The sequence below is a fragment of the Neomonachus schauinslandi genome, chromosome 9, assembly GCF_002201575.2.
Source record: "Neomonachus schauinslandi chromosome 9, ASM220157v2, whole genome shotgun sequence".
NCBI classification, from domain to species: domain Eukaryota; kingdom Metazoa; phylum Chordata; class Mammalia; order Carnivora; family Phocidae; genus Neomonachus; species Neomonachus schauinslandi.
Genome location: NC_058411.1, coordinates 75788139 through 75800363, shown reverse-complemented (window position 1 = coordinate 75800363; position 12225 = coordinate 75788139). Strand labels below are relative to the sequence as shown.

Below are 12225 nucleotides of genomic sequence, written 5' to 3'. Positions count from 1 at the left end.
GACCGGCAAGGCCAGAGCTGGCTATCATCTTGCTCTCTCTCTCTCCTCAGGGAGAGGGAGCGCTTCCTTGGAAACATGCAACTGTTTCTTGGCAGGTGCCCAGGAAAATAAATGCTGACTCAGGTTCCTTGTCCCGTCTCCTGTGTTCTACCCCCTGCCGCTCTTTGGCATCACCGCCAGAGGAGTCGGTTGGCTGGCTCCATGGTGCCATATTATGAAGTGTCACCTGACTTGGTACAAACAAGCTGATGGGTCAGCAATGGCCAGATAGGCTTCTGGGTAGTGGCCTCTGTCAACTGGCCTGATGAGGCCATTAAAATAAGCTTTCCACACACAGCCTGATTATCTGTCCCGCTAAATGTTTCAAGGAAAACTAAGCTTCACTGTTCTGTCAGACTGCTAGGTCTGAATCTCTTCCATGGTCTTATTTTTGGGGACACATAAAATTGCTCAGATGAAGTTTACTTTAAGGATTTAGGCTTTTCACCAAGAAACGTGAAAAGGCGAACTGTCATCCTGTCTTGCGTCTGAGAACATATTTGGCATCCCATGCCCTTACTGATGAGACAGAAAAGCCCTTTTATTGGTTTTCAGACCAGCGAATTCTGTTCAGAAAGCAAATGGAGAGAAGACCACAGCAGGTGAAGGCCGGGGCTGGGACAGGGTGGGGGGCACCATGGGGTGAAGGGGGGCAGGAATATGGGCAGGAGATAATTCTGGTGGTTTGGAAGTTTTTGTGTCAAAACAAAATCACATGCATTTTCCCACTGATCAGAGATTCAGGAGAGAAAATGACCAAGAGACATCCGTGCATTCATTGCCCTGTCTTCAGGCTGGGCCAAAGGACCGCCACACAGAGGTACAGATGAGAAACACCATCCTATCATCTCTGAGAGCTCAGGGCCCCTTCAGGGGTGCTTGGCTGTAACGAACATGAAACAATGCTAAGCCACTGACAGCTGACCTGGGGAGAAGCAACTAGACAGAGGGCTATGTGGCAGAAGGAAAATGAAAAAAGAAAACAGGAGACTATGAAGAGATCCAACCTCTAGTAAAACATAAAACCAAAACAAAACAAAACACAGGCCCAACTGTCCAAGACTCTGCCTTTTAAACTGATGGTGTGCATGCTAAGCTACGGTGGTCCAAGAGTGAGACGAAAGAGGGACTCTCTTTGTGACAGATATTAATAACAACAGGATAACCCAAGAAAATTCAATTCCATGCCCTCAGGTGGCCTCCAAACATCATGGCTCAAACCCTCCCAAGGCCAGGAACTTATTCCATATGTATAACTCAGCCTTTAACAGCTGGGTGGAGAATTTATTTACTCTCTGTTTTAGGAGGGATGGGAGTACAGTGGCTCACCACTCAAGATATACCAGAGGCATGGAGCTTTAAGTCATGTTTTACTGTTTTTAAATTTCTGTATTTACAATCCTACTTTAAAATCCCATCCCAACAAGCAATCTGCATGGCTATCAAAACAAGTAGAGGAAATGTTCCTTCTCTTCCCCTTCTCTCCCCACTGGACCTAGCACTGAGGAGAAGGGTGAAAGCTTTCTTTCAGTCATTCCTAAATTGCATGGGATTGCATGGGGTGGGGATCCTACATACTTCTACAAACTGTAGGCAAAGCCTGCAGTTGCCTATAGAAAATTGTCTATAGTATAGGGCAATTAAGAATTTGTGGGATATCCTCTAGAAGTTTAGCGTGCATGTGAATTACCAGGGACCTTGTTAAAAATATAGATTCTCATCCACTGGGAATGAGATTCAGTTTGGGATTGAACTGTATTCCTTTTACAAAAGATAGGTTGAAGTCCTCATCTCCAATACCTCCAAATGTGACCTTATTTGGAAATGGGGTTACTGCAGGTGTAATTAACACAGATGAGGTCACACTGGAGTCGGATGGGCCCCTAATCCAATGTGGCTGGTGTCCTCATAAGAAGATGGCCATGGGAAGGCACAGAGACACGGAGGGAGAACGCCAAGTGATGACAAAGGCAGAGAATGGAATTACGATGCTGCATGCCAAGGAATGCCAACGATTGCCAGCAAGCCACCAGCAGATGGGAAGAGGTGAAGGATTCCCCTACCGGTTTCACTGGGAGGATGGCTCTTTCCAATACCTTGATTTCAGACTCCTAGTCTCCAGAACTATGAGACAATAAATTTGTGTTGTTTTTAGTCACCCGGTATGTTGAGGAAGGCCCAGGAAACTAACACAGGGCCTGAGGGCCTTATATTTCTAGTAAGCTCCCAGGTAATACATATGCTGCTGCCCCAGGGGCCACACTCTGGAGTCAGGTGACCTCAAATGAACATATTCTGTTGTTCACTCTCATTGGCACTTAGCACAATGTCTGACATATATGCATGTATGTTTATACAATCCCCAATTCCCAGAGTTTTTTGGACTAACCAGCTGGAAATGTGCCCCTGTCCCTCCCCGTCTCCTGAAGGTATGTGCCCAGTCAAGAATGACTGCTTTCTAGTCCTAAGAGGAAAGTATATAGCAATACAAGCCTTTCTCAAGAAACAAGAAAGGTCTCAAGTACACAACCTAACCCTACACCTAAAGGAGCTGGAGAATGAACAGCAAGTAAAGCCTAAACCCAGCAGGAGAAGAGAAATAATAAAGATCAGAGCAGAAATCAATGAAATAGAAACTAAAAGAACAGTAGAACAGATCAACGAAACTAGGAGCTGGTTCTTTGAAAGAATTAACAAGAATTAACATAAACCCCTGGCCAGACTTATCAAAAAGAAAAGAGAAATGACCCAAATCAACAAAATCATGAATGAAAGAGGAGAGATCACCACCAACACCAAAGAAATACAAACAATTATAAGAACATATTATGAGCAACTCTACGCCAGCAAATTAGATAACCTGGAAGAAATGGATGCATTCCCAGAGATGTATCAACTACCAAAACTGAACCAGGAGGAAATAGAAAACCTGAACAGACCTATAACCACTAAGGAAATTGAAGCAGTCATCAAAAATCTCCCAAAAAACAAAAGCCCAGGGCCAGACGGCTTCCCAGGGGAATTCTACCAAACATTTCAAGAAGAATTAATACCTATTCTTCTGAAACTATTCCAAAAAATAGAAATGGAAGGAAAACTTCCAAACTCATTTTATGAGGCCAGCATTACCTTGATCCCAAAACCAGACAAAGACACCATCAAAAAGGAGAATTACAGACCAATATCCCTGATGAACATGGATGCAAAAATTCTCACCAAAATACTAGCCAATAGGATCCAACAGTACATTAAAAGGATTATTCACCATGACCAAGTGGGATTTATCCCTGGGCTGCAAGGTTGGTTCAACATCCGCAAATCAATCAACGTGATACAATACATCAACAAAAGAAGGAACAAGAATCGTATGATCCTCTCAATAGATGCAGAAAAAGCATTTGACAAAGTACAGCATCCTTTCTTGATCAAAACTCTTCAGAGTATAGGCATAGAGGGTACATACCTCAATATCATAAAAGCCATCTATGAAAAACCTACAGCAAATATCATTCTCAATGGGGAAAAACTGAGAGCTTTCCCCCTAAGGTCAGGAACATGACAGGGATGTCCACTATCACCACTGCAATTCAACATAGTATTGGAAGTCCTAGGCACAGCAATCAGACAACAAAAAGAAATAAAAGGCATCCAAATCGGCAAAGAAGAAGTCAAACTCTCACTCCTTGCAGATGATATGATACTTTTTGTGGAAAACCCCAAAGACTCCACCCCAAAACTGCTAAAACTCATACAGGAATTCAGTAAAGTGGCAGGATATAAAATCAATGCACAGAAGTCAGTGGCATTCCTATACACCAACAACAAGACAGAAGAAAGAGAAATTAAGGAGTCGACCCCATTTACAATTGCACCCAAAACCATAAGATACCTAGGAATAAATCTAACCAAAGAGGCAAAGGATCTGTACTCAGAAAACTATAAAATACTCATGAAAGAAATTGAGGAAGACACAAAGAAATGGAAAAACGTGCCATGCTCATGGATTGGAAGAACAAATATTGTGAAGATGTCAATGCTACCTAGAGCAATCTACACATTCAATGCAATCCCCATCAAAATACCATCCACTTTTTTCAAAGAAATGGAACAAATAATCCTAAAATTTGTATGGAACCAGAAAAGACCCCGAATAGCCAGAGGAATGTTGAAAAAGAAAAGCAAAGCTGGCGGCATCACAATTCCGGACTTCCAGCTCTATTACAAAGCTGTCATCATCAAGACAGTATGGTACTGGCACAAAAACAGGCACATAGATCAATGGAACAGAATAGAGAGCCCAGAAATGGACCCTCAACTCTATGGTCAACTCATCTTTGACAAAGCAGGAAAGAATGTCCAATGGAACAAAGACAGTCTCTTCAACAAATGATATTGGGAAAATTGGATAGCCACATGCAGAAGAAGGAAACTGCCATTTCCTTACACCACACACAAAAATAGACTCCAAATGGTTGAAAGACCTCAATGTGAGACAGGAGTCCATCAAAATCCTAAAGGAGAACACAGGCAGCAACCTCTTCGACCTCAGCCACAGCAACTTCTTCCTAGAAACATCGCCAAAGGCAAGGGAAGCAAGGGCAAAAATGAACTATTGGGACTTCATCAAGATAAAAAGCTTTTGCAAAGCAAAGGGAACAGTCAACAAAACCAAAAGACAACCGACAGAATGGGAGCAGATATTTGCAAATGACAGATCAGATAAAGGGCTAGTATCCAAAATCTATAAAGAACTCATCAAACTCAACACCCAAAGAACAAAGAATCCAATCAAGAAATGGGCAGAAGACATGAACAGACATTTTTCCAAAGAAGACATCCAAATGGCCAACAGACACATGAAAAAGTGCTCAACATTGCTCGGCATCAGGGAAATCCAAATCAAAACCTCAGTGAGATACCACCTCACACCAGTCAGAATGGCTAAAATTAACAAGTCAGGAAAGGACAGATGTTGGCGGGGATGCGGAGAAAGGGGAACCCTCCTACACTGTTGGTGGGAATGCAAGCTGGTGCAGCCACTCTGGAAAACAGTATGGAGGTTCCTCAAAAAGTTGAAAATAGAGCTACCATATGATCCAGCAATTGCACTACTGGGTATTTACCCCAAAGATACAAAAGTAGGGATCTGAAAGGGTATGTGCACCCCGATGTTTATAGCAGCAATGTCCACAATAGCCAAACTGTGGAAAGAGCCAAGATGGCCATTGACAAATGAATGGATAAAGAAGATGTGGTGTATATATATACAATGGAATATTATGCAGCCATCAAAAGGAATGAAATCTTGCCATTTGCAACAACGTGGATGGAACTGGAGGGTATTATGCTGAGCAAAATAAGTCAAACAGAGAAAGACATGTATCATATGATCTCACTGATATGAGGAATTCTTAATCGCAGGAAACAAACTGAGGGTTGCTGGAGTGGGGGGTGGGGTGGGAGGGAGGGGGTGACTGGGTGATAGACACTGGGCAGGGTATGTGCTCTGGTAAGCACTGTGAATTGTGCAAGACTGTTGAATCTCAGATCTGTACCTCTGAAACAAATAATGCAATATATGTTAAGAGAAAAAAAAGAAGAAGGTAGCAGGAGGGGAAGAATGAAGGGGGGGAAATCGGAGGGGTAGACGAACCATGAGAGACGATGGACTCTGAAAAACAAACTGAGGGTTCTAGAGGGGAGGGGGGTGGGAGGATGGGTTAGCCTGGTGGTGGGTATTGAGGAGGGCACATTCTGCATGGAGCACTGGGTGTTATGCACAAACAATGAATCATGGAACACTTCATCTAAAACTAATGATGTAATGTATGGGGATTAACATAACAATAAAAAATTAAAAAAAAAAAAAAAAAGAATGACTGCTTTCTTACATAAGGCCAAGGCCAGCAACACAGATAAGCCATGCCAGCCTCTTAAGGATTCTAAATAATAAAGTTTGTAAGACCTTGGGACTCCCTGTCTTAGCAATATTCCTCATATAATATTAAAACACTGAACCCAGTCTCCTATATATTCTTGGTGACTTCGATAGGGCTTTTTCTCTCCAAAGTTTAGAGTGTTAGGCTTTTGAGGAGAACACGTGCTAATAATTACTCCAAGCTGGGTAGTGATGATGGACACCAGAAATCTTATTATCTTCAATGTCACCGTGTGTCTTTGATATGATAATCACTGCATTCAAGATATCAGAAATGATGGATGGCCTTTGATTCAGAGTGTACCACGATGCAAATTACCTGGCTCTTTCCCACTCCTGCTCAGACGGTGAAGAGCTAGAGATAGTGGGCTCTCCTAGCTTCAGGCCTTGAGCCACCAGGAGGCAAAATCTGGGGCAAAATCCAAAGAGGAACGCTCCCTTCTTTAAGGACGCCTGAGGCAACTTTAGTTTTCCCTTTTATGGACAAGCTTCACCTAGAACAGGAGACGTAAGTATCACACCACTTCTAGTAGGCTCACTGAGTTCGTTCTAGAACCATGACACGAGGATTCCAGGAAATTCGAACAAGGGAGGAAAGATGAAAGAGCACTGTGTATATGTACTTTAAAACTGCCAGGAGATTCTGTCAGGGCTGATGCTATATAACCCAGCACATTTCCCCCAGTTAGTAATTAGTCTTTAGCATCCTCCTCGCGTTCACTGCGCATCCAGCAAGCACACACTATACGCTACCCTTCAGGCGTCCATGTGAATGGGATAACAGAGCAATCCAAAGTATTTACTATCATTCCTGAAGAGTGAGCCCTTACCTCCAGCCTGACTAGAGTCATCAGCATAAGTACCCTGAGGTTTTCATATGGATGGATCACCTCCTAAGAGCACAAGTGCAAAAGGCACACGGTAGGTGATTTGCCCAGAGTCAGCACACGTCTGACTACTTGTCCTGTATGCTTTCCCTTGAAACACATCTCATTCCTGCAAGGATGTACATGCCCCATCACCTGTGTTGCAACAAGGCAATAGCCTCTAAAATGTGAAAATCAAGATGCGTTTGAGTTGTCGGGTAGCAGAGGAAAGGCCTTTCACTTCCTTTTCTCCTATACAACCAGCCCCAAATAATGGGACTGAGTTTCAAAACCAAAATCTATCTTCAGCGAAATTAGTAGACCCCCCTGCAATTTCAAAACAGAAAATGTGAAGGCAGAAGTAGTTGAAAGAGTGGTAAATTCCATGGCACTATGGAAGGACAAATCTCATTGTCTGCTGGGCAAGGGAGAACTTTGGACACGTACGCATTAGAGGGATCATGTGCTTGGGAAGGCAACAGTGAGGCAGGGAGCCAAAAATAAGGGATGATTTAAAAGTTGGTATATAGTGCAATTAGGTGCCAGGTATATAATCTCACCTATATGCTCAGGAAATACAGTTTCTAGAGAAATTCAACCAGACAGACTTGGGGTTCATGGACACCAGGCAGAGCAGACAGTGGGGTGGAGGTCTTGTAGTGGAATGGAGTAATTATTGAAATTCCACATCCTTTCTTAGCCTCTCTGTTAGAATGCTAGCAGTCAGGCTGATGCACCACTCCCCAGCCCCGATCAAGTGCCTGGAGAAATCCATCTGGAAAAACAGATCAGTCTAAAAGCAAAGACAAGGGGCCCCCTGGGTGGCTCTGTTGGTTAAGTGTCTGTCTTCAGCTCAGGTCATGATCCCAGGGTCCTGGGATCGAGTCCTGAGTCGGGCTCCCTGATCAGTGGGGACCCTGCTTCTTCCTCTCCCTTTGCCCCTCCCCCCTCAAATAAATAAAATCTTTATATAAAATAAAATAACAAACTGTAGAAATGATCCCTGAAAGTATAGTCATGGAACACTACCTCAAAAACTAATGATGTAATGTATGGTGATTAACATAACATAATAAAAAAAAATAATAAAAAATAAAATAAAATAAAAGCAAAGACCAACTCCCAACTGAAATAAATGGCTGGTCTGCAACTGTTTACCCCATGGTGAGACCCACCAATGGGCAAACCTTGTCCATTTCTACTGAGCTTCCATGCAGGTTTATCTTGCCTCAATCTTATATATGATATAGCAGCCAACGGTCACCAACTATTTGAAAAATCCTCGAACTTGAAATACAGATGTCAGAACAAAAAAAATATTAAAAAGAAACTTGGAAGATGGAACAGAAGAAAAGCAGTAAGCAAAAGAAATATGTAAAGAAACTATCATTTATGAATTTATAAATTATGAACTCAAGAAGATAATTGTATTCTTTTAAAAAAGAAGTAAAATGAACTTTTATAAATTAAAATATAATTCTGAAATACAAAAATCTTTGTCTATCACAATAGGAAGTCCATAGTGACTAAGAAAGTGAGAACTACTAATACCTTTGGAAGCCCTCTAGCTTCCCCAAATCTTCCTCCAAAGGACCCACTCTTCTGATTTTATGTTTATTATTCCCTTGCTTTTATTTTTTTTATAAAAATCATTTTGTCACAAATGTATGATTCCATCAACTTTGTAGGTTTTCACATTTTTGACCTTCAGACAAATGGAATCATTCATGACTTTTTTCACTTGACATCTCAGTTAAAAATCATCTATGTGAATGCATGGAGTGATAGCTAACTCTCTTTCAAAGCTGTATAGTATTTTTTTTTTTTAAAAGATTTTATTTATTTACTTGACAGAGAGAGAGATAGCGAGAGCAGGAACACAAGCAGGGGGAGTGGGAGAGGGAGAAGCAGGCTTCCCGTTGAGCAGGGAGCCCGATGCGGGGCTCGATCCCAGGACCCCGGGATCATGACCTGAGCTGAAGGCAGACGCTTAACGACTGAGCCACCCAGGCGCCCCAAAGCTGTATAGCATTCTGTTCCGTGACTTGACCTCAGTCCATTTGTCTACTCTAATAATAGTGTCATTTTCAGATTTTTGCTATTATAAACAAAGCTTTCACAAACATTCTCATACGAGTCTTCTGGTACAAATGTGCAGAAGTTTGAACAGAGGGTATACACATGTTCATATGAACTAGGTAAAGCCAAATTGCTTTCCAAGCATATGGAGCAACTGACCTCCCAGTTAGCACAATGAGAACTCCTACCACTCCATACCCTCCTGATATTTCAGTTATACTTACTAATTTTTGCCAAGCTGGTGGGTCTAAAATGGTATCTCTGCATTTTCTAGTTCTGACTTGTTGATTATCTCTTCACATGTTTATTGACCATTCATTCCATGACAAGCCTCTTCACGTCTTTTGCCTATCCTTCTAATAGAAGGTGACCAACTTATTACTGATCAGTAAAAATTCTGTATGTATCATGGAGAGTAATTCTTCAGTTATATATGTTATGAATGTCTTCCTCAAGCTTGTGGCTTATCTTTTCATATTCTTTGCACTATCTTTTGATGAACTAGAGTTTTTTATTTTAATGTACATTGTTTCTTATTTGATTTATACTTTTTGTGACTTTTCCATGTAAGGTTAAAACGTAGGCTCCTATATTCTTTTTTAAAAACGATTAACTTTTCCCTTTCATGTACTTGATACATCTGGAATGGATTTTTATTCATGATATGAGAGAGGGATCTTTTTTCTTTCCTTTGGGCCATATATATATATATATTCAATTTTTAAAGTATTTTTTAAGAGTCAATTTTACCCACTGATCTGAGATACCATGTTTATCATATATTAGTTTGCATATAATACATTGATCTTGCTGCTGAACCCTCAACTCTTTCTATTAATCTTTGTTTTGTTGTTTTCTGTGCCAATTAGTACCATACCATACTTACCTTACTTTATTTTTCTTGACATGAGGTAAAATAAGTATCCTCCTGATTTTTTTCAGATTTTTTTTCTCAACTTTATGTTTGTTATTCCTTTGCTTAAAAAAATAGTTTTGCCACAGATATGTGATTCCATAAAATTCCTTGGATTTTCATGTGTTTAACTTCAGATCAATGGAATAATTTTTTTGGGGGGGGGACTTTTTTACTAATCATCACATTTAAGGTTGTTTCTGTAAGGTTATTTTTGAACCTCTGCTCTTCCATACAAATTTTTAGAATAAGTTTTTCAAATTCTAAATAATCCTATTTAGATTTTGATCAGAATTACTATGAAACTAGAAATCAACCTGGGGTTAACTGACATCTTTATAATACTGGTTTTACTATTCATAAACAGAATAGCTCTCCTTTTTTTAGGTCTACTTTAATGCTTTCAATACAGTAATTTTTATCCATTGCTGGATTTAATTAGCTAATCCTCTGTTTAGGATCTTCACATCTATATTAGAGAAACTAGACTGTATTGTTTCTGTACTTCCTGTCCTTGTCTGATGGTGCTATCAAGACTATATACCGGGCGCCTGGGTGGCTCAGTCGTTAAGCATCTGCCTTCGGCTCAGGTCATGATCCCAGGGTCCTGGGATCAAGCCCCGCATCGGGCTCCCTGCTCAGCGGGAAGCCTGCTTCTCCCTCTCCCACTCCCCCTGCTTGTGTTCCTTCTCTCGCTGTGTCTCTCTCTGTCAAATAAATAAATTAAATCTTTAAAAAAAAAAAAAGACTATATACCAGCTCCAAGTGTAACATCATTTTCTAGTCTCTAAAGCATTTTGTGTAAGAAGGAAATATTTGGTGTAATCAAACCATCTGGTACTTTGTGGGAAGATTTTAAACCACTGATCGAATTTCCTTAGTAGTTATAGGCATTCAGGTGTTCTGTTTCTTCTGGGCTCAGATTTGGTAATTCATATTTTTCTAGGAAGTTGTTTATTTCATGTTTTTTATTTCATGTTCTTTAATTGGCAAAAGTTTACTCATGGTATTCTCATTTATCTTGTACATTTCTATTGCATCTTGCAGTTATATTCACTTTTACCTTCCTAATATTTTTTTTTTAAGATTTTATTTATTCATTTATTTGAGAGAGTGAGAGAGAGAGCACATGAGAGGGGGGAAGGTCAGAGGGAGAAGCAGACTCCCCGCCGAGCAGGGAGCCCGATGCGGGACTCGATCCCGGGACTCCAGGATCATGACCTGAGCCGAAGGCAGTCGCTTAACCAACTGAGCCACCCAGGCGCCCCCTAATATTTTTATATATGTTTGTTTTGCTCAATCCTGCCAAAAGTGTGTGAATTTTATTGTTTTCAAAGAACTTTTAACTTTATTGATCTTTTGTACAATGTTTTAAAATTTCTTTTAAATTCCCATTCTCATCTTTTAAACTGTATTTGGTTGAATCATATGAAACTGTAAATATTTGATCACATTTGACCTAAAAAAAATGGCTTCTCTTATCTTTTAACCTAACATTTTTTTCTATTTTCTTTGTTTTTGGGATTTTTTTAGCTATTAATTTTGGAAGCTAACTTTTTTTTTGACCTTTTTTTTCCCCTAATATAAACATTCATAACCATACATTTAGTTACATCCTAGGAGTCTTGATAAACAATATTTTTATTTTTTGAGTTTATTTTTTTTTTTTTAAAGATTTTATTTATTTATTTGACAGAGAGATAGAGAGAGAGCACAAGTAGGCAGAGCTGCAGGCAGAGGTAGAAGGAGAAGCAGGCTCTCCGCCGAGCAGGGAGCCCGATGCGGGGCTCCATCCCAGGACCCCAGGATCATGACCCGAGCTGAAGGCAGCCGCTTAACCGACTGAGCCACCCAGGTGCCCTATTTTTTGAGTTTAAAGTGTTTTCTGCTTACTGTCCATCACTCAGTAAGCGGAAATGAGCACTGGGTATTATATAAGACTGATGAATCACCGACCTCTACGTCTGAAACCAACACATTATATGTTAATTAATTGAATTTAAATTAAAAAAAAGTTTTCTCTGAGTCCCATTATAACTTCTTTCTTAATCTATGAGTTATTTACAGTATGAATATAAATTTGAAAAGGCAAGGTTTTTGTTATTGACATATTTATCTTGCTGTTTTTTATATATAATTTCAGTTTGATTAGAGAATGTGGTCTGTATGAAAAATTGCTTGAAATTTGCTGATATTTGCAGGACCTTTTCATTTTCTTAAGTCTTTTAATACTCCTTAACTCTCTCTTTTTTTTTTTTTTTTTTTTTGAGAGGGAAAAAGAAAGAAGGGGTGGAGGGGGAGAGGGAGAGAGAGAATCTTAAGCAGCCTCCATGACCAGTATGGAGCCAGATGTGGGGCTCAATCGCACAACCCCGAGATCACAACCTGAG

At 40.3% G+C, this 12225-nt stretch overlaps 1 protein-coding gene and 1 pseudogene across 2 annotated transcripts in view; both read right to left on the bottom strand.

Annotated features, from left to right (window-relative positions):
* Nucleotides 1-12225, bottom strand: part of FMN1 (formin 1) — a 385670-nt gene that overhangs the window by 160755 nt on the left and 212690 nt on the right. The window lies entirely within an intron of this gene.
* On the bottom strand, nt 7692-7862 carry LOC123325972 (annotated as a pseudogene).